General features: G+C 38.5%; 1 long non-coding RNA gene across 1 annotated transcript; it reads right to left on the reverse strand.

Annotated features, from left to right (window-relative positions):
- Positions 1–8,392: 8,392 nt before the first annotated feature.
- On the reverse strand, positions 8,393–20,043 carry LOC146582800 (uncharacterized). Its single transcript, XR_014893074.1, has 3 exons — positions 19,929–20,043; positions 9,186–9,240; positions 8,393–8,659 (listed from the first exon to the last, which is right to left on the reverse strand). It is a non-coding gene; the product is annotated as an uncharacterized LOC146582800 (long non-coding RNA).
- Positions 20,044–24,024: the final 3,981 nt, after the last annotated feature.

Genomic DNA, 24,024 nt, shown 5'->3' on the forward strand with positions numbered 1-24,024 from the left:
TCACACAGACACACACCACCACCATCAACTTTGCTAAATTGCTAATGAAAAACATTGATCAGGCAGCTGTGATTGAGTAGCAATGTAAATCCAACTATTTTCACGGTTGTTGTGGTTGTGATGATTTTGTGAGGCCAAATGGAAAAGGCTCGGATGAGCTTTCCAAAGTTCTACAAGTGTCCAGATCACACTGCTGTGCTACTCTGTCTTTTTCACCGATGTTTATGTGTTTGTGCGTGCGCAGTGTGAGCGGCTGCGGCGATCGTGAGGGTGTCGAAACAGGTTTGAAAATCCTCCCGACCAAGCGACTGATGATCGGGAGCTGGTCGTGAGGTGTTAATCGCTTCTCGTTACCTCACGTATACTACACGATGCACGACGCACGATGAAGGCCAAAATCAGGCCGATCACCAAAACGGTCGCACGATTGAAAAATCGGCTCAAAATGCGCCAAAAATCGCACAGTGTATGCCCAGCTTTAGTTTGACCAGGTACTAAAGCAAATCATTCGCACTGTACAAATGTAAATATGATGGTGTATCACAAAAGATTGATATCAAACTGATCACTTGACCCACATTACAATACTTGCTCTTGGAGTGAATCAAATGGCGAAATGAAAGCCGAACAACAATGCTGTTTTTTTTAGAGAGTCTTAGTTTACATGTGTGTTTATTTCATATTTTCAGTTGTTACCCTCCACGGCTAAATAAAGCACTCTAAATCGGTTTCAGTTATGTACTGATGTACACAACAATGGACATTAGAGGGTTCTTTCAAAGAAAAAACTCAGGTAAAATGTTATTCTGTATATTGTGCTTTGTATGTTGTTCAATATATTTCTATGCAAAACAAGAGAATTTTCAATACACAGCAATATATTCACAGTTGAAACCACATATTTACATACACTTGATTTATTTATTTTTTTACTGTTACTGTTAAACATCAATTTAGAGTAAACTTTTTTGTTTTAGATAAATAAATATTGAAATATCTTTTGAATTAGTTAAATGTCAGTAGGGCTGTTCGATATAACGATATATATCGGATGATGATATAAAAACATCTATCGTTTCATTTTACGCTATCGTTTCTTTCGTGGTGTCGCAAAATAAACTGTTTACGGCAATATTTCTTCATCGTTTTGATGGTCACTGTAGTGGCTATATTAATTTCTTAAAGTTCTCTCTTTCTCTTATATTTAATATAACCACACTACAGACAGACAAGCGCCTGTTTTTATGCGTTGTCGTTAGCAACAACGACGGTAAAACCATCCCGTGTCAGCTTGTTTATTTTCCATATAAACCTTTCACAATAAAGCTCAAGATCCTGTTGAGACTTTTCAAAATAAACTGAATCACATGAAAGAGTATGCAGAGTATTTACGGATGAAAAGCAAAAAAGAGTCGCAAAAATAAACCTTAGACTCAAACGTTAGAACAGGCTGTTCCCCGCAGCACGCTGTGCAATAAATACTCACAAAGAAAACGGCGGCCGTTACAACTTATGTCTAAAAATGTATCGTTTCATGCATCGGTTAAAACACTCGACTCCAGGTACACGACACCCAGCTGGAAACACTTCACACAAGTCGAGCTGCCCGAGATTCACAGAATTTACAGAAAATGTTACATTTTTGTGATTTATATCGTTATCGGGACGATAGATGTCTTATATCGGGATATGAGATTTGTGTCATATCGCACAGCCCTAAATGTCAGAATAAAGAGAAAGAGCTGTCTTTTTTAATCACTTTCATCAAATTTAGGAGTATATATACACACTAAGTTTATTGTGTCCTTAATTAATAAGAAAACACCAGATGATTCCATTCTGAGCTTAAGAAGCTTGTGATAGGTTACTAGAGTCCATTTGAGTGAATTGGTGGTACACCTGTGGATGCATATAAGGCACCCGCAAAATACAGAGCCTGTTTCTTTGACATGGCAAAATCAAGAGATATCAACCAAGTATTCTGCATGCCTAGGTGTTTGATATTATACACATTTATAATGATATTGTGATGATTCATTAGCCAGTATAGGACTAACAATTAACACAATAATGCCTTCATTTGCAGATTAATAGACATATATTGAATATTAGAATAAAAATAACTATTAATTCCTATAAGACAGTTACTTCATCAGTTATAATCCCTTTTGTTGTAGGCAAATTATTATTGCACAATAATGCAGTTTAACATTTAAATTGGGTTAAAAAGCTTACTTCTCAATTGCATGTGCTGACATTCTTGGAAGTCTCCCACAGGATATTTCAAAATTGTGTTTTTTTAAAAATTGCAAGAAGAGAAAAAAATAAAAACAGGGAATTGTCTGGATCCAATTTTGAAGAGGAGTTTGGAAGTCCAGAGAAGTGATATTCTTCCCCCCAAATGCACTTTTTTGCCTTTTTTTTTTTACTTTGTACTGCAGTTATATTGTTAAAGATGAAATGTTGGGCATATGACATGTTTGATTCACTGGTATCTGGTTTATTAATAATGAGTCTTTATTGGACCACCAAATCTGCCGACTGAGAATAGATGCTCAGATGTTGTTGGAATGAACATGCATAAATAAACTGGCTTCCTGAAACATTTCACTATACATTTATTATATGTAATTTTTTGCCATTTTGCTATTGATTTATACATTGTACAGAAAACATCCTGAGGTAACGGACAAAGACAGACACGAACTGCAAGCAAATTAAAGTGCAGTGACTGATACTTTTGGCACTGTTTTTATTACAGTAGTTTTTGATGTAAAGATATCCAAGTAAAAAGTACACTTATTGTCCAGCTGATGCTAGCATTTCAGAAATCTCTACCTCCTTGTTTGTGATTTCCAGGAGGGAACTAAATAAGTCATACCTTACAAAGTTAGATTTTTTGTCCTCACACTGGGAGCTTCCTATCCTGTAATTATTTCCAGTACACAGTTGAAGGTTGGCTAACTACATTTTTAAAAAAGCTTCTTCAACACCATTGAGACAATGCAAAAGGACTTAACAGGTTCTTTTTTTTCTCAGCACTTACACTTTCTGACAAAGATAAATGGGTGAAAAGGTTCTGACCCTGCAGTGTGTTTAATAAATTAGATGAGACATTGATTCATTTGCCAGGTCAAATCACCAAAAGCTTCATTAAATGACAGTCTCTTTGGTCCATAAATAATTTATATTCATCACTATAACATTCAGGGTTTTAAATTGCACTGAAGGATATAAGCTAATGACATAAAACTGCATGTTTAGCAAAACATTACTGGATAACAGCCACATAACCAACAACGAACCATAATTCTGTCAGTGGTATACCTACAGAGGCCCAGTCATTAAGCTTGTAGTTCACCACTTGGTATGCAGGTATAACAGGGAAAAGAGCAAACAGAATCCTGGACTGCTTTTTGGTTTAGCAGTCTATCCCAGAGGTGGCAAAGTACTGTTGCAGCTTTTGAATATGTATGTGAGTTATTGGTCCTGGGGGAGCCGCTATATATCCGAGGAATGGCGAAAGGGTGACAATGGGGGCCCAGTCTTCTTTTTCCTTTATCTGGGGCTGTCTACCTCCTGATGTATCTCTCAGCACTACTTGTTCAGATTGCCTCATCTATCATTGGCCTCAGATATGAAAATGTGGATCCCTGCTTTGGGGCCCAGTCACATTGTTACGAGCGCAATCTGGAAGCATCATGGGGGAGGCCCTCATCCAAAGTTGAGGTGGGAGGCGAGGAGGGTGGGGTTGCTAGAGAGAAAGTCACAAGGAGAAGAAATGCTCTACTGTGCATCTTTTCATTTTTTATCACTGCATTTTTAAAAGAAAAGATTGATTTTTGCCAGCACTGAGATAAGTAATGAACAATACTGAGGTCTTCCCACTGCAGGAGTCTGTTTAAGAGCTTATTAGACTGGTGAAATCATTTGTATATCATTTGCTTTATGTGTGGAATGTAAAACTAATAAATTACACGTGATTCAGTTACTGTCTGTTTTCAAGGACATATGGCCAGCAGCATGGCAGCAATCAACACAGCGCTGTTGCTGTGAAATTAAAGACGTGTTTATGATTATGTTCCCATGCCAAATCTCTCACACCCGCATTTGTTTATTGGCCTCCCTTAATAATGTGTGAAGGGGGATCTTAATTAGATTAGGCTTAATAAAGGAGTTACCAATTTGCATTACACAAGGTCATTCATTATCTTTTCAAACTTGGAAAGCCAGGTTATCTGTTCAGAAAACTTGTTATAGCTGCTTGAAGTAGACACAACTCCAGAATTGGCTCAGGCACCTTTGCTTATGTGAGTGGCAGCATGCCATTGAGTGGATGTATTGGTTTTTCATGGTGCCAAAATGGTTTGACGTAAATATGTATGACTTCCAGATGCGAAGACAGAGAACAGCAAGCATGAGTAAAGTTTAGAAACAAATGCTTGAAAGGTTTTGTTTTTTCGTATAGTGCATTTTTATTTTGGCTGATTTCTGTTCACATGCCTCTGAATACAAACTTTTTTTTGCAAAGTCATAGTATTGAAGATTCTATTGTGAAGGAGGTTAAAGATTTTCAAAAGTCCATATGTATTTCACAGGGTCATCTGCAATTTTCTCTCCTCTTTGTACCAAACTGAATATGTGTGCATACTAGGGCTGCAACTAACGACAATTTCGGTAAGTGACTGATCTAAAAATTCTTCTTTGATTAGTCGATTAGTGAACGATTATTTAAATAACTCCTGTCTCCACTTCCTGTGGGCAAACCTCCTGTTCTAGGCTTCAGTACCTCACTTTCTCAAGTCTGCCCACCTGTTAATAATCACCCTGTTGTCTAGTCCCACAGCAAATAAAACTACTGACCCAGGAAACATAAATTTGAAAATAATCCAATGTGTTTTTAACATTACTCAATTGAACTGTCAGAATAAAAATGAAATATTAGGTAATACAAATTAGGGCACTAGCAGTATTTAAACAAAAAATTAATGTGCAAATAGGAAACTAAAAATGGCTTCTGTCCAAGATTTTATTTTCCAGTCCAAAATAACAAGTTTAACTTTACAGATGATTCAGTTCATGAATGAGACGCTTGCTCATAGTAAAGCAGAACAATACAGAATTAAAAAAGACAGTCACTAATCACAAATTTGGTTATATATCATAGTTTCTCAGATGGTGTAGTGTTCAATGCCAGTTAAACTGTTTAACTGATCTTATAAAAAAAAAAACACCCAGCACGCCCCTGCGGGCGGTTTATCCTTCAAGCTCGGGTCCTCTACCAGAGGCCTGGGAGCTTGAGGGTCCTGCGCAGTATCTTAGCTGTTCCCAGGACTGCGCTCTTCTGGACAGAGATCTCCGATGTTATTCCCGGGATCTGCTGGAGCCACTCGCCTAGCTTGGGAGTCACCGCACCTAGTGCTCCGATTACCATATATATATATATATATATATATATATATATATATATATATATATATATATATATATATATATATCACATTTCACTCACATGTGCTGTACCAATGTACCTGCACATGTGATGTGACAATAAAAGTGATTTGAGATATATATATATATATATATATATATATATATATATATATATATACACACACACACACACACACATAGGTAAGCCCTATGTATAATTAATTTTTGATATCGTCAAACTGACAGATTAACTACCTAACTTCAGGTGGAAGAGGTTTACTATTCAGAATAAACGCTATTGTTAATGTGAGAAAAAAAAAACTACAATAAACTAGGAGGCAGTGTAGCTATGCCAGTGTAATGGTTTACTATCACATTTCACTCATTAACATTAGCTAACAAAACTGAAATGGTGTTTACTTAGCAGGCATCTTACTAAGACGTTTCCACCAGGTAAGCTAACATAAAAATTACAGTACAAACACTAACATAAACAAGGTATCAACATGAAGCACTGACTTAATTCTCTAAAACTGACCCATTCAGAGTTGACATGACAGCGGCAGGGTGCTGGTGCTCGTGCACTGCTGTCAGGCTGTCGTGGATTTACTGTGAAATTTTACATTTTGTTAAATCTCATTTTACATTTTCTTCCATCCTCCTGTTTAGCTGTTCGCTCTTGGTTCTTCTTTGTTAGTCTGAAGTGCAGTCTTGCCAGATGATAGAGTCAATACTTCCCCCGTAGCTTCCTTTAGTGTATTGCAGTTGCAAAAACACATTTATGTGGTTTTAGTATATGATGCGATGACAATAAAGTTCCACTTTGACAAATTTTTATAGGCGATGTCATTGAGTATAGCGACGAATTGTTGCAGCCCTAGTGCACACCCAAAGAGAGAATATATATTATTATTTGTGTCCAAAAGTTGATTCTGTTCATCTGGTCGTCCAGATGAACAGAATCAACTTTTGGAAATTTACTTACCAGGATGATTGAGAATGCATCAAGACGATATATTATTTGTGGCTTTTTGAACATAGAATTGTTACTCTACACACATCCTTTATTGACAGGTATGCACATTTCCAGCTATTAGATTGTTAGAGCGAGTACTCCCTAATGATGCCTAAAGGAGAGATCTGAGGTCTGGAGCTGTCTGGATTGTCATGTAACACAGCTGAGGTGAAAGTATGAACAGAGGAGGAGACCTGTGTGCTAATCCCACAATCAACGGTGTCTCCACGGAGGGGTTTAGCATAAAAGCAACAGCTGCAGTGCTGCATTGGTCACCCAACAAAAACCCCAGGTCATCTGGCAGAGGTTTAATCAGCACCCAAAACACAGCAGTTCAACTGAGCAGATTAAAGTCAGTGTTTCCTTTCTTTTCCCTTTCTCCTGTACATTTTGAATGTCTTTCATACCCATATGTTCAAGGTTGACATTGCATATGAAGCAGTAGGTAGGTTCTAAAGTCTCTAGTATATTGAGAGAAACAAAGCACGTTAAATCTATATCGACTTTATTTGTCACTCAAGACTCTCTTCAGACAGTCTTTCAAGGGCCATGAAGCAGTTCTAATGTGAAAATTAAAGATTTTCTGTGTGAACACATGTTTTAACTGAAATCTCTGATTACTATAATGGAGTAAGACTTTGTAATTCTAGCTGTCTGAATGGCTGCATTAAATTACAGAGGAGAAAGGTAAATGTCTACCCAAACACTGAGTCTGACATAATTCTATGTCTACCAAATGGATCAAACTGTATAAACAATAACCAAGATACCAATTACAGTATAACTTGGCACTTACTGCTGTCTACTGTCAGTGGCAGTGTGGCTCAGGAAAAAGGGAATTAATGTATAATTCATGTACAAATAAACCTTTCAGTGCAAAGACAAATTTGTACCAGTATCACTATTCTAAAAGACTGACACAATGGGTACATGGACCTCCCTCGTGTGTGTGCCTTCAGACACTTTCCCCTGCCTTTTCAATTATAATGACTTTGGAACTAGCGCTGCAGTGGATGTCATAATATCTCAGTGACTCATCTCCTCTCTGTGGACTTGTGTAAATAAGGCTTGTTTTGGGACGAAATACAACTTTATTGACTCCTTGGTGTCGTGTTTGCAATTATGCTCAGTTTGCAGGTTTGTTTGTTTTTTTTTATTTTAATAATTATCATTTAAATCCTTAAATGTATTATACTCAAAAAATTTTATATCTCTTTCACCATTAAGCCTTGGTTATACTCTGTTGTGAACATGGACAACTAAAGACCTAGTTGCCATGAAGCCATTCCTTGTATACTTCTTTGAAGCCCTCTGCCTGGGGGCAATGGATAATTGATTTCTTGTACAGTAAATTCTACACAGATAACACTGCACAGTCACAATAAACCTCACCATCCTATCAAAATTTATGTCACTCAGGCCCAAGTAGACCCTAGCGGACACAGAAAGCATAATTGAGGCTTTAGAGTAAAATCTGCCTAACCTAGAAAGGTTGATGGACTGACATGACATATTTTTGTAGACACTGATGATTCCTGGAGTATAAATCATGATGATTTGGATTACACAGAGACCATCCATCATGACCATTCCACACTAGTGTAAATATCAATCTATTTGAGTTGTTCTTGTTTTGCATATATTTTAATGAAAATTCAGTTCTTTCCTACTTTTGCTGTTCAGGAATTCCTAAACATAGATGGCAACAAATCTTTCTGGCAAAACTTCACCTATTTCCAAGGTGCATGGAGAAGACAAAGATCTGATGACGTGAAGACAAGTAATAAGGAACAACTTTATTAGGTGACCAACGTGTTTTGAGCTGTAGCCTTCATCAGGGTCATTGCAGATTATCAAACAGTTTGTGTTTAAATAAAAGTCCAAGTGGACCAATCACACATTCACAAATGACCAATTAGCATTTAGGAATTCCTAAATGCCATGCTGTCATATTATGGAGCCCTGTCCAAAAGTGCTTATATCCAATGTGCATATGTTTTTAAGTGATCAAGATTAAGCAGTTCAGGGTGGCAACTGGGAAACCAGTGATGGAGACAGTGAGGATAGGCCAAGATGCCAGTAACGGAGACCTTCCACTGACAAAAACAATCTGGTGGCATGACCATAGGCTGCTGTGGGTGACAAGGACTCTCTGGTGGTATGGCCAGTGGCTGGTGTTGTCAGAGGACTTGCTACCCCGCAGGAAGCTGGCTTTGGTGGGGAAGACAATAGCGAGAGAGCTATGCTAGTGTTAGCATAGGGTGGAACATAAACAGTCATAATTAGCACAAACGTTAGCTCCCTCTTTAGAAAAAGGTAGTGATTTAGCAGAAATGGACTCTGGAGCACACCCTCAGTGTTTCACATTAGTTGTCACTGTTTACAGTACTATAAATTAGTGTTTACTACTTATTACAAATGGTGGGATGCTAGAATTATTGATCATTTAAAAAAATAGGATTTCTCCTTTTGCTTTTTTTAACTTGACTATTCTTTCTCTGCTTACCATAGTTGTCAGTTGCAAGCTTCTGAAAATTTAGAGCTCATGAAATGTAACCCCCAGCACATGAATAGAATCAGAAATGTAAGAGGCTGTGTGATTACAGTGCTGCTTAGGACAAAAGGGGACGTGCATCAGGCATTGTAATGAGTCTCATCACCAGAAAAGGCGCAGCATGGGGGACAAGGCACAGTAGAAATCACAGTTTAGAGCCAAAGACAGATTCAATTCCCTTACCCTGTGTAATTACTGTGGATCAGGCTTTATCAGTGGCAGACATCAGCCTTGGGATCTGTGTGAAAATGAGCAAAGAAATGTTCAAGGGAAGTGAGAGGAGGATGGAGAGAGCACTCTAAAAAAAAAAAAAAAACACTGGCTAATGCTGTAAGAGAGATTATCAGGTGCGCGTCAAATATCGTGCTTCAAACAGTGGATAGGTAAGCCCTAAGAATTAACTACAGGCTGGATATTCCAAAGGTCCTTATCTTGTGTCATATAGCTTTTCTCAGAAGGACTGCTTTGATTGTAAGCTAAGGGCTGTCCAATGGCTTATTTTTTTTACATTTTATTTTTAGAGCTGATGAGATACAGTGGATCAAAGGATTACGAGAAACATAGTTTAAAGCAGTGTACTTCTAAGAGATTTTTGATAATATTCCCTTGCTCACATTAATATAATATTGGATAGCTACTAATTCCCACCAAAAGGGATACTTAACAAATTATCAAATGTGATTATCCAGTACCCTGTTATGTCCATACAATAATACCAAAACACCTAATTAGTCATGCTGTATTTGTGGCCTTTATATACCACTTCCACAGGAGCTAATTGGCTGTTTTAGTTGTGTAAGACCACTCACAGTAGGGGCACAGGAAAGGGGAGTGGCCAGGATTTTCACTCGGAGGCAATATGAAAAACACTGAATCAGCATATTTACTCCAACCTCACTCTTCATTATTCTCTCCCTAGCATATAGAAGAAGGTGAATTCAAAGCATTTTGCAGCAGACAAATTAATGCAGTAATGAATATTGCATTTTCCAGGCAAGTAGGGGGTTAGATCCTACATGTGTTATCCAAGAAAACCTTTTGTGGTATTCAATACTGTTGCATTGTAGGAAGAAAATCTAACTCAGGGTTAACCTTCATACAAATTATAATGTTAGATTAACAACTGTAAACTGATATCCTATTTAAGGGTCACGTATTAATGCTAAGAGAACAAGACAATTTGCTTCTAAAAATCTGTATTTCTTAATGATGCTCACTGCTATGTTGTTGTTGTTTTTTTTGTTGTTTTTTTGTTGGTTTTTGTGTTGTTGTTTTTTGGTTGTTTGTTTAATCTTGGTGTCAGTGTAAAGTTTAAAACTCAATAAACACACAGTTAAAAAAAAAAATCATGCTCAACAGAGCAAGACAAAGATTTAGACCCGATTACTATCAATCCACCGAGGGCAACAGACTCTTTCACTAGTGGTAATGCTGTTTTAAGGAGAATAGATTTCACACCTGGGGATCTCTTTTCTGGGGCAAAATCTGCTCCACAGACATTTAGAGAATAAACTTTGGTCAGAAGCAAACCTCTGAAAACCCTGAAAACCTTGAGTTAACCTGAGGTTTGTTAAGCCTCAGATCCTAGTTTATGCTTCAGGCCTCGGGTCTATTTTCAAGACATGTATGAAGAGAAACTTAATGCCAAAATGCCATGCAGGCTAAATCTTTGTTGAGTTGCAGAAGGCAGTGTATATCATTATTATTTTTAATGTCTGTTCTTCATACAGAAAATAAATGCTGAATTATTTTTAACAATATGTCATTTTAAGATATATATACTGTATATATATAAAGAAAAATAATATAACATAAAGAAAAAAGTTAGAAGCTAATTAGAAGCTAGAATAATTATGATGATGAAGTTTAACTGTAATACCTGTAGTTCCTTTTCACATCAAGTTGTGGCTTAAGACTGTACTTAGACAACAAGAAATTAGATTAGACGATACTAAAATAAATTTTTATACATATTCAATATGCAATCTGTTCCCAAATTGCCTTTGGGAGCAGTTTGAATGGTATCTGTATTGTGTCAACATATCTACTGTTTCTTTCTTTGAGTTGTTTTCCTACAACATATCTGGAATGATAAATCATATATTCTCATTATATTCTTTGCAACCAAACACCTTCAGCTGCAGGAATGCATCAAATGAAACTAAGTAAAATCTGCATGGCAGCGAATAAAACAGACATACTAAACACAGTCCTCGTATTCTATTACAATGTGTATCATTGTGAAAACACAGATAATCTTATTTCCTCAGCAGCAGTCTTTTCCTGTGAAAGGGAATTTGTTGTTGCATGTTGTATGTTGTGCTTTATTCTTTTTACATTATTTGGAAGGCTCTTTAATTAACGCGATTCCTTATTTTATCCGTGGGGATTAAATTTTTTCACTTTAACCAGATTATGGCCTAAAACAGGAAACAACCCTGTTCATGCAAAACTGTAACATGCATGTAAATATGATGCCTCTTGGAAAGCATGGGGAAGCTATGGAAACTATCACCCTGCTGTGTGCACGGGTGCATGTTTTAGCACAGCCTGCATCACTGGATTCACACTTCTTTTCTGTGTTACCAGTTGTTTTGAAACCATTAATTTCCACTTCATAATGGCAAAATATGCTAATGAATATGAATTGAAACATCTGCATTTTTAATTCCTGCCTCATATGCTCTTTTTGTTTTTTGTTTGTTGGTCCTCTTGGCAGTGACAAAATTTCCCCCAGTCTTGGTTTATTGCCATGAAGCGTGGTCTGGTGCATTGTGGGCTTCATATGCTGAAAAGGTCACATCTCCTGGCGATGACTTTCATTGTCCTTCAGTGGCTCCTCTGACACTAATCTAGATGCATCAGTTTTAACTGCATTCCTCCATTGCAACATTCATCCGTGGAGATCAATCAATCCATCCTGTAATTTCATCAGGATCACTCCCTCACTCTTCCACACCTAGCTCCCTTATCTCTTCCTCCTCCTCCTTGTCACCATTCCAGTGCGTGAGACAGGTCATTCATCAGCATTCCCATTCAGCATGGGTATTTAAAATAAATCCTTTTTAATGCATTGTCTGGAGTACCACGAGGGTCATGTAACATAATGTTGGTCAATTAATTTTTAATGACTCTGTAAAAAGTCATGCCATAAATATTGTGCCACCTCTTCGTACATGATAGGTTATTTTTCAGTAAATCAAAAGTCACTCAGTTTCTAAGCTCAAAGTGAGATACAATACAACACACCACTCTGTCCTTTAATAAACTCGGGAAATGGAATTAAAACCCACGGTTTGCTTGGGAGAGGTGTGTCTGCTTATGTGAAAATAGAAATGTGCTGATATTTGTGTCCTCTTTGTTTCTCCCCCTCCCTCATGTGAAGCACACACCAGCTCTTCTGCATGTTTACCAATGACAAATGGAGGGCTCTGTTCTTCAGGGACATGAAGAGGAATCAGGTGCACTAAGACTGCAGGCCTATAAACTCCAGTGGCTCTAGGCCCAGGGGCCACCAGCAGAGGAGAGATGCGATAAGTCTGGACTGAAGAATGAATACACTCGCATGGGACAAGCAGGATGATGACAATTGGCTGCATTGTTTTCGCTAGCCTGCTGTTGCATCACAATACAGATTCCCACTGCACACCTCATAAAAATGGATTTAGCTGTGGAAAAGGACATCTCTAGTCTCTGTGGAAAGAAAAAACTTTGTGTGTCCAATGCACCTCAGACTGATTTTTGAATTTATTTTTGTTTGTGAATGAAAAAGTATTCTAGAAGATAATTATACACTATCCCTAGCATGAGAGTGTGGTCTCTTTATATGTAATAAATAATTCAAATCTACTGGGCTTTTTTTCCCAGAAATTAAACATGCAGATTTCTCTTAGTAATGTCCTTTTGTTTATTTATTTAAATATGTTTTGAAAATCTTTGCAGGACCATTTATTCTTATTTTTGAAGTATAATAATTTAAGGTAATGTAACCAACAATGGCTTTTCTGTAGTGGTTGTGCTTGCAATTCTATCATTTATCTTATTCAAATATAAAACTTGGATTTGCATGTTTCCACAAGATTTGTACCATATAGCAGTATGCATGAATACATTATACAACCTTATATGAGTCAAAAGTTTCAACACTCTTATTCAGTGGTCTCGCCTCATTGTTTTTTTTTCTCTTTTAGAATTTTAGATAGTGTACAACAATAACAAGACATTGAAATTATGAATAGTACAGCAAGGAGGTTCAGGCTGCTGAGGTCCCGAACAAATAGACTCAAGGACAGCTTTTACAACAGGGCAATAGCCCTGATCAATGTAAATAGCTGACCTGACTGGATACCTCCCTGGACTTTTTAGGGGGAGGTAACAATGTTTAAAACGATAACAATAATATTTATATTTATAACAAGGTGCAATAATAATTAATCTGCAATAATAACAGTGTGCAATACACATACACTTATTCTTCTTTTTTATACTAAGTTAATATACTGTGTTGTGTTGTTTGTTACGTTGTGATGTGTCATATCGTGTCGTGTTGTGTTATATGTAGTGCCGACGTAGGACAGTTTTTCCAATTTCATTGTACTACTGTACTATGTATGACTGTGCAATGACAATAAAGAGTTATCTTATCTTATCTTAATAGTAACAAATATATGAAGAAAAAAACCTTCATTTGAAGTTTGCTATTGAAGTTATATATTGTAGATATAAATATAAATATTGAAGAGCTCATAAAAGGGAACATCAAAGATTTGGGGCTTGTTCACTTCAATGCCAAATAGAAGCATTTTTAAAGTATAAAAGACATTTGGCAATGAACACTTTGATAAGCCTTTTCAAAACACCTTTACACAATGAATGTATTTCTAAAGAAACCAAACCTGTGCCTATGTTCTACTTTAAAAGAATTTCTAAAGTCATGATGGGAAATGTTAAGGGAAAAGATCCTGACTCCTGACCAGAAGTTTCCATTCACATCTGTTTTCCAGTGCTGCACATTAGACACTGAATGTGCTTTAAGCAACAAACCTCTTTGTCTTTTTGAATTTAGTTATGGTAAAATATCTAAATTGAGGTGCACCAATATAATTAAGGACAAAAGCAAAATTAAATGAAACACCTACATGTTATCCTTGCACTGTCCTCAGCAATATTTCTTTATGAACTGATGAGAATGACTGCAATACTTAATTAAATGCTGTTTATTTTTTTTTAGAAACGTTATCAAGTGCTCTCAGTATTAAAATGCTGAAAGAACAGTTTTGCCCTTGGACAGCTTTTATGCAAACTGGTTGATTGTAGGCAAGAACTCATCCTCTGATGTCTGCTCACACTCAGTCCATTTTCTGGTGACAAAAACGGCTTTCGCCCCCTATACGGAAAACAGATATGTATTTTCCACTGTATGTTCAGACTTTTCAAACACACCAGGTCACATTATTTTTCTCATATTATTTTTCCACTGGAGCTATATCTCCACTGCAGTTCTGATCATCTGCACAGATAGTTACATGGTGAGCTCTTCTGATTATACAATTATAATAGATGTGGAGAACAGAATGAAGAAAATAACAGCCTGAGTAATTTTCTTGCACACCTGTGGACACAAACACATTACTCAATAGTCTTGAATCTTGTGTTAATGCTTTGTATAAAAGTCACAAACATTTTTTAAGCACAACTAAAGAGGATGTGCACATTCAGAGAGGATTAAGTGCATAAGTGTACTGTAGTATATTTTAGCAGCTTGACAAATCCTGCTGGTCTGTCAGCTGGTACGCAGATTTGGTCTAAACTGAAATACCTTCACAGCTATTGCAGGGTTTGAGTGTTAAAATGAAGGTGATACAATTCCCCACCCTTCCCTGCTTAATTTTTGCATGCCTGTCTGTTCCCATGCACTACCAGCTGATATATCTGCAACTAATCTCTGCTTAACTCCTGCCCTTTAACACCAGCCTGTTCTCCTGTTCTTTGCCAGATCGTACCATTTGCTAGTGTTGCAGTAATGATCAGGCTGCTAGTTAAACAGCTACCCACTCTTGTTCTTTATTTGATTTTTCGTGTTTTTGATTTTAGATTTGCCCCGTCCTTTCCGTCCTTCATCCCCGTACACATGAGGGAAGATACAGCTACAGATGCAGTGTAACACGGTGCAATAGCATACAAAGTCTCCGTGAAGCACCTAAAGGAACCTCACAGAGAGGTTTTTTTTTGTATTATTATTATTATTACTACCAGTGTTAATTAGATCAAATGAAAACACTACAAAATCTACAAGTAAAGAGCTAGTGCGGGAACTAATCCACACCCAGTTGCAAATTTGAATGCAAAGGAGTGTGTTTGTATTTCCTTGATAGTGAGGTGCATTAATGGTTCATTTGTACCAATAGGTACGCTGCTTGTTTGCTATCATAATTATACAGTTATAAATGTAAACGGACACTGAATCTAAAGATTTTTTTGTAATTGAGTTATTTCAGTTATTTGCTGTCCTACCCTAGTGCATCATTTTAATTTCAACTGTTTATTAAGTCGTTACTGTCATAGTACCTGCACACTCGGAGAAAGTGCCATTAAAATAACATTAAAAAATGAGCTAGATCACAAGGCAGAAGTGAGATCAGTGGGTGAGCTCTCCTCTCTATATCTGGAAAATAGCTTAAATATGTCTATTTCTTTTTCAGTCATTTCTTTTTTTATATATATATTTTGACTTGCTGGCACACATCAGAGTAAAGAGAAGGGAAAAGTCATAAAGATTTAGAAAAGGCCAATAAGTGTCCTAAGGACAAAAGACATAACCCTATTTTTTCTACAGGAGACAGACAAAAGAAACTCGAAACTTGTCTCTTTTAGTATTTATTTCACCAGGCCTTGTCATGGCTGCCACTGGGATTCTTCCAGGTGAGTTATCTCAGTTAGGAAGCCTCCTAATCAAAAAAGACTTTTCCTCCCACATCAGCTCTTTCTGCCAGTGCCTTGATTAGTTAATCTCCAGCGGCGGGGTTCCCTTCAGGACTACAGCATTTGCATAGAGAAACACTGGTCCTACGGGCCTCTTGTTTCCTTTTGTGGAACACTCTCTGCTTCCCTGCTGCTCCACACTTAACTTACAGGTGCTGCTGTAGTGGTCCTGTTAGGCCACAATAGTTGAATATGATTGAAAGTGACTATGCAAATATAACCTGAATACAACCTTTTACCCTGCTAAACCAGAATATGCTTTAACTGAGTTGTAAGGCTTTAGGATAGCTGTTGTAAGTTTAAGAGGATCATACGAGTGCACTTATTGTGCATATATATGGTACCATACATATATGATTCTTCCTCGTCATTCTTGGGTTTCTGCTGCCTAAGGTATTCAACACACACACACATATATGCATACATATATATGCATATATACATACATTATATATATATATATATATATATATATATATATATATACATATACATACACACACACACACACACACACATATATACATATATATATATACATATATATACATACATACACATACATACACAGCAAAATCTCCAGTGTTAAATTAACACTAGAGAGTGTCTATATAGGTCCACTCCTCTGAGTGTTAAATACAACACTGTTGAGTGTTAAATTAACACTTTTGACAGTGTTATATGTTTAAAAGTAACCTAGTCAGTTTTGAGGATTAACAAAGACTAACACTGAGCAGTGCTGATTTTCTAACACTGGAATATTTCTAACATTTTGAGTTATTTTCCAGTGTTAGAAAATCAGCACTGCTCAGTGTTAGTCTTTGTTAATTGACCTACTGTATGCTAATGTGAGAGATGCATACAGAGCCACCCCCCTCCCCCCACTAGGGAAGTCAGACCACAACCTGGTTTACCTACAGCCACAATACACACCCCTCGTCCAAAGGCAGCCTGTCACAACGCGCTTCATCCGGAGATGGACCCCAGTAAAGGATGATGCTCTGAGGGACTTTTATGACACCACAGACTGGGATGTGCTCCTGAGCCCACATGGTGAGGACATACAGGGGGCGACACACTGTCTTACAGACTACCTCAACTTTTGTGTGGACACAGTCGCCCCTGCTAAGACGGTACGGTGTTATCCTAATAACAAACCGTGGGTAACACAGGAAGTCAAAGCTGTCCTCAACATGAAGAAGAAGGCTTTCAGGAGCAAAGTGAAGGAGGAGATGAAAGCAGCACAGCGGGAGGTGAAACGCTGCCTGAGCGAAGCAAAGGACACCTACAGGAGGAAGGTGGAGCAGAAGTTGGAGAGGAACAATATGAGGGAGGTCTGGAATGGTGTGAAAACCATCACAGGCCACAACACCAAGAAAAGCACAGTGGGGGGGACTGTGGAGAAGGCAAACGAACTCAACAACTTCTTCAACAGGTTTGACCAGCCCACAACCCCCCCACCCTCACCCTCACCTTTACTACAGAGTCCTCTCCCCACTCTCCTACCTCCCTCGCTTCCCCCCCTTCCTGACACCATGACACCCCCCTCCTCCAATCCCTCTCTCAGCAGCAAGACATCTCCCCCCCTCCCCTCCTCCCAAACATCTCCCAGTGTCACAGTGGATCAGGTCAGGAGACAACTGAGGAAGCTTCGCCCCAGAAAGGCAGCAGGCCCAGACAAGGTGTGTCCTAGGATGCTAAAGGCGTGTGCTGCTGAACTTGGGGAGCCGCTACAACAAGTCTTCAATCTCAGTCTGCGACTGGGGAGAGTGCCCGCCCTATGGAAGACATCCTGCATCATCCCGGTCCCCAAAAGGAACCGGCCCAATGAGCTGAATGACTTCCGACCGGTGGCACTGACGTCACATCTTATGAAGACTCTAGAGCGGCTCTTCCTCAACCTCCTCCGACCACAGGTACAACATGCCCAGGACCCACTACAGTTTGCATACAAGGCGGGTGTCGGAGTGGAGGATGCCATCCTGTACCTCCTACACAGAGCCCACTCACACCTGGATGGGGGAAAAGGCACGGTCAGGATCCTGTTTCTTGACTTTTCCAGTGCCTTTAATACCATCCGGCCCTGTATGCTTCAGGAAAAACTGAACAGGATGGAGGTGGACCCCTGCCTGGTGGCTTGGATCTCCGACTACCTCACCGACAGACCACAGTACGTCAGGCTGAAGGACATCACGTCTGACACTGTGGTCAGCAGCACAGGAGCACCACAGGGAACTGTGCTGTCCCCTCTTCTCTTCACCCTGTACACCTCTGACTTCTGCTACAACTCTGAATTATGCCACATTCAGAAGTTTGCAGATGACACGGCCATCATGGGGTGTATCTGGGATGATCAGGAAGAGGAGTACAGAAGTCTGGTGAGGAACTTTGTCGCATGGAGTCACACAAACCTGCAACTCAACACCTCAAAGACTAAGGAACTGGTTGTGGACTTCGGGAGGTCCAGAGAAGGTCCACTGCCGGTTCAGATAGAGGGGGAGGAGGTGGAGGTGGTCAACAAGTACAAGTACCTCGGGCTGTGGGTGGACAATAAACTGGACTGGTCATGCAACACAGAGCACCTGTATAAAAAAGCCCAAAGCCGACTGTACTTCCTCAGGAGGCTGAGGTCTTTTAACATCTGCAGGAAGCTCCTGAGGATGTTTTACCAGTCAGTGGTTGCTGGAGTACTTTTCTATGCTGTGGTGTGCTGGGGGAGCAGCACAGCAAAGAAGGACTCATCCAGGCTGGAGAAACTGATCAGGAGGGCTAGCTCTGTGGTCGGCATGAAGCTGGACACTCTGGTGACAGTGGCAGAGAAAAGGACATTAAAGAAACTGCTGGACATTATGGACAATGCTGGGCATCCTCTGCACACGGCCATTAACAACCAGAAGAGTCTGTTCAGTGACAGGTTGCTTCTCCCCAAGACAAGAACTAACAGACTTAAAAACTCCTTTGTCCCACACGCCATCAGACTGTTTAACTCCTCTCTGGAGGGGAGAGGGAGGGGAAACAGGAGGACAAAGGAGGAGGGAACAACTAAGCTGTAGTGCCTCTTCACCTCACTGTGCAATACCTTGTGCAATACTTTTTGTAAATAGTCAATGGTGCAATAGACCTCAATACTTGAAATGTGCAATTCACTTGTATTTTTATTTTTATTCCTATTTATTCTATTTATCCCCTTCGTATATTTTATTTATATTTGTCTCTGTATTTATATATGTGTGTGTATGTGTGTGTGTGTATATATATAATATTCTTTAACTGTAACTTCTGTCGGTGCTGTGCTTTTTGGAAATCGAATTTCCCAGAGGAACCCACCCGAGGGATTAATAAAGTTCTATCTTATCTTATGTCAGACCTTTTGATAAACAAAATTCTAATGAAAGTGAGAACATGTATACTGTTACATCTTTCAGAAAATGTTTTGAAATTGTGGTGCACAGTTCAGAATAAATGTTTTTCAAGAACCATTGCATCTTTTTAGTAAATGTTTATTTCCAAAAGAAATGTCTAGAAGTTCAGAATAGTAAAATTCCCGCTTTTTAGAATGAATTAGAAGATAACTCTTACGTAGTTAAACTAAAATACTCTTTGAGAGTTAATATATAAACTCTTAACACCAAGTGTTAAATTATCAACTCCAGACAGATTTGGTGTTCAACACTAAATCAGAGTTAACGTACCAACTCTCCAAAAAGAGTTAAATTAACACTCTCTGGTGTGGACCCATATAGACACTTTAATAGTGTTGAAATCAAATCCGACAGTGTTAATTTGGACATGCTGGATTTGCTGTGTATATACATATACGTGTGTGTGTGTGTGTGTGTGTGTGTGTGTGTGTGTGTGTGTGTGTGTGTGTGTGTGTAAGCAAGAAAATAAAGATTTCATTATATTTGATCAGCAGCAGTGTTAGAGGTACAATGCATGTCTTACCTTAAGCTGTTCAGCATCATAGTGAAGACATTTGGATAAAATATGACTTTATAGATGGTCACTGTTGTGGCCCTTGCAGGGCCTCCTCATGAAGTTGCCCTTGTGTCGGTGTGTCCTGCCATATCTCCTGCCTTAGGTGCCACCTTTTTTATACAGCTGACTCCCATTAGCAATTAGAAGTATTTAAGGCCAGAGAAAAGTGAGCTCTAGTTCCAGAGAGCCATGCTGGTGGTTGCAGCTAGTGAGCTGTGTGTGGTGACTGATTGTCACCACACACATTGAGAAGTGTTTGGTGACAAATCCTTTTTTTTACTTACTTTTCAGTTTAGTGACCGATGCCTGAGTTTTGGTTTGTTTCTTTGAATGGTAACAGCAGCTTGACCATCTCTTTTAGTTCCATTGTGCCTCCCTGTCTCCTTTTTTTTGACCTGGACACCTTTTGTTACTTTCCCTCATCCCCTGGACCTTTTAGGGGAACGTAACTATCAGAAAAATTCCCCAAACCTCATAATGACTTAACACAAATTATCTTTAAGCACAATGCAAGCAGATCAGAAAACAGTTATGTTGGTAATATAAGGTTGGTAACCTACACTTTTGTTGGTAACCTACACCTTAGATGAGTACAGTGCTATAGCTGATTATTTGGAGGTATCAGGTATTTTGTTGTATTTTTAGTATAATTATTCATCACCAAAAGAAATCTTAGGTTTTGATGAATAGCACCTTTTGCAGTTTTGTGATTAATTGATGACCAAAACCCCAAGGCCTCCTCAACACACCCTGAGCAGGTAATCGCTTCTTTCAGACAGCTCAAGGTACACCCAGGTGGCAAGGATTGGTTCCATTTTTTAAACTTCAATACAGGGAAAATGAAGACATTCACACTGTCAAGCTGCTCTATTACACTCTTTCACTTTGCAGACCTTAGATCGCTCTTTCTTAGCACTCTCATGCTCTTCTGTAGCCAACATAAGGATGCTTTGGTTGTGAGAGAAAATACATTTTTTGTAGTATCGTATGCATGTTTTGTAGAAGATTCATATATATCTATGTTGAAGCAAGGAGTAAATCTAAGTCCCGCAGAGTGTATATTTTGCATGACTAAAGGACGTAAAAGAAAAGAATAGCAATATTAAAATTAAATATGGGCTACATACTCCTTTAAAAACATAACTCCAGTGGTTGGTTTTGAGATGTTCAAAGGTCTTAGTGTAACATTTGTGCTTAGATTCAATGCGATGTCTACCAAGTGGCCATTCAATTGATCCATTCAATGCAAAGAGAGCAAAGAGAAATTCTAGGATTCTAGAAATAGAGGAAGGTTAAATGAAATGTGTTGAGAGCTAAGAGATTATCATTGTGGTAGTATGTGGTCCATCTTTTGAGTCTGACCTCTACCTGATAAACTAGTGCACTGCCAAACATTATGGGTGGAACACATTCTAGAATTTTTGTCGCAAGTACATTGACATAAATCTAACAGCAGTTGTTCAGATTATGAAAACAGGGAAGTCTCATCCCAACTGAATATTATCTACCAAATGGTCCAGATTACAAACAACAGTAATGATAACTGTCGGGTGTCACTTGTGTTTTATAGTTGAACAGTGTGTTGTTTGACATCTGTCGCTTGGTTGTTAGTTGTTTTCTTTCTTTTTTCTTTCTTTCTTTTTTTTTTTTTAACAGTGCCACCTGAGAGCGTCTAGGGACAAGCAAAGGAAGACAGCCATAGTGATAGATGTAGCTATACCAAGTGAAAGCAACATCAGGAAGAGGAACCATGAGAATCTTGAGTAACTACTTATTGCAGGCCTGCTTTAAGCTAAACTTTCTTGTCCACTCTTCCTGCATGTTGCAGTGACTTGGTAGAAAACAACAAATAAGGTGCAATCTAAGCTCAGGACTAGGTTGCCCCTCTTCACATACCTTTCCTTTGCTCGGCTTCTGCAGTTTTCTGGAGCTGTCCAGCTCATGTGTAGCTTGGCACTGGGCTGCATGTGACGGCTGTACTTTTTCTGATGCCCCTGTATTCTCCTTTAGTGATGGGATTTCCGGCTCTTTTTAGAGAACCGGCTCTTTCGGCTCGGCTCACTAAAAAGAGCCGGCTCTTTCGGCTCCAAACCGGCTCTTCAGGTTGTTTTGTTGCTTTAATTAATTTATTATTAACAATAATATAAAATTAAGCACAAAGGAATTACTAATGTAAAAAAAGTGGTTTTATTTATATATGTTTATATATAAATATATGCGGTGGCCCCTAGAGACAAAGCATGCACAAAGTCCAAAGCACATACAAACTCCAAAACACATTTCTAGCGTTAACTGAACTTCCTTAACAGAGCTACCTAGATCTCTTAAATTACACAATTGAAAGCATATGTGTATTGTTTGCATATTTATACACAAGCACTCATGTATATTAAAATAATTTAAAAAAAATGTTCCTTTACCTGTTACTACCACACACCAAATCCGGTCGTTGGTACTTCCTGGCTTGTGTTGCCACTAGGTAACAAAAGCTCAACACTGCCCCTAGCATCCTGGAGCACTTCTGTTGTCTTTTGTACGTGTTTTGGAGTTTTTACATGTTTTGGAGTTTGTACATGCTTCGGGGTTTGTATGTGCTTTGTCTGTAGGGGCCACCGTAAATATACTTTTATTTATTCACTCCACATAAAATGTAATAAATAAATCATATAATACTAAAACCAACTATTCACATTTCAACTTTTAACAATTAAAATTTTCAGCTTTTTCCTTTTAAACAAATTTAAAGTGAAACAACACAAAACACTGCAAACCACAAAACAATTAAATATAAATTGAAATATGAAAACAAAAAGAAGATGCAAATTCTCTGTCATATGGACCTGCATGAATAAACTTTCTGAATCCTTTATCATCCGCAACTGAAAATAGTTGTGGATGATTACTATACCTTTCTAATGTGACGTTGTTATCCCTGGCTCTCTTTCTCTCTCTCTCTCCTGCTCTGTTCCTGTGCTACTGTGAGTGTAACTATACCGCCCCTCCCCAACGATCAAGAAAAAACCCAACGGCTTGCGATAAGGAGCCGGCTCGCGTCGTTCACGTCAAAGATCCGGCTCTAAGAGCCATTTCGTTCGCGACCGACACATCACTATTCCCCTTAGCAAGACTCAGTTCATCCCTTTTGTTTCTGGCTCCTTGTGCTGTTGTTAGGGTTCTCCAAATGTTAATCGGTTACAACACAGTTGTGTTGATAATTGTTTTGTAACCAATTCTCATTGCTACATCCACATGTACAACACACAAAGTTCATTATTTTCTCTCTTAGTACTGTCACAATTACTTGTGTATCTGCTTTTTTTTTTTTTTTTTTTTACATTTTAGCCATAAGAACTTGAGAGTGAAATAATAATTATTTTAAAAAAGCCTTTACATACAAATTGATATAAATCCACACCACCAGCAGATGACTAGTCCCATTTCCGGCTTGTGGCCAGGCTTTCCACCAAATTCAATTACAGTCAATTAAGTATTGTTTGACTAACTAACAAACAGACAAAAAAACAAATTGTACCACTGACACAACTTGATCCATTTCAAAAGTACCCATACAATGATGCATTTCAGATATTACAGGAATTTTACCCATCCTGTCTTTATGACTTGAACCAATGACATTTGCGACATTACAAGGCTAATCCCTCCTCTCTCTCTTTTCTCTCACTCCCTCTAGTCATTGTCTCTGCCAGTCTACCCCCGTTTTTCTCAGTGGAGACATTTAAAGTGTGACAGGCCTTCATTTATAATAAGTGCCATTTTACCTCATAAGGAATAACGCATGGCATTCTAATTACTGGTAGACAACACCAGTGCTCCTTTGCTTTTTTTTACCTGGTTCTTTAATGCAGACCTAATGTACCTGACAGAGGAGGCACACCATAGTTGAAATTATAGGGATTAATGTTTCCAAGACTAAACACTTCAAATGGGCTCTCTGATGTGAGTGCCATGCAGGGGAGCAGGCAGAAAATCCACTTAGAGCTTCATTGCTTTGGCATTATTCACTCTTGAAAGTGCAGCACGTTTCATCCAGCTTCACTGATGA

This window comes from Mchenga conophoros, linkage group LG1 (genome assembly GCF_057382185.1).
Source record: "Mchenga conophoros isolate Kocher_MC1m ecotype Shallow Benthic linkage group LG1, M_conophoros_male_GT1.1, whole genome shotgun sequence".
Lineage (NCBI taxonomy): Eukaryota > Metazoa > Chordata > Actinopteri > Cichliformes > Cichlidae > Mchenga > Mchenga conophoros.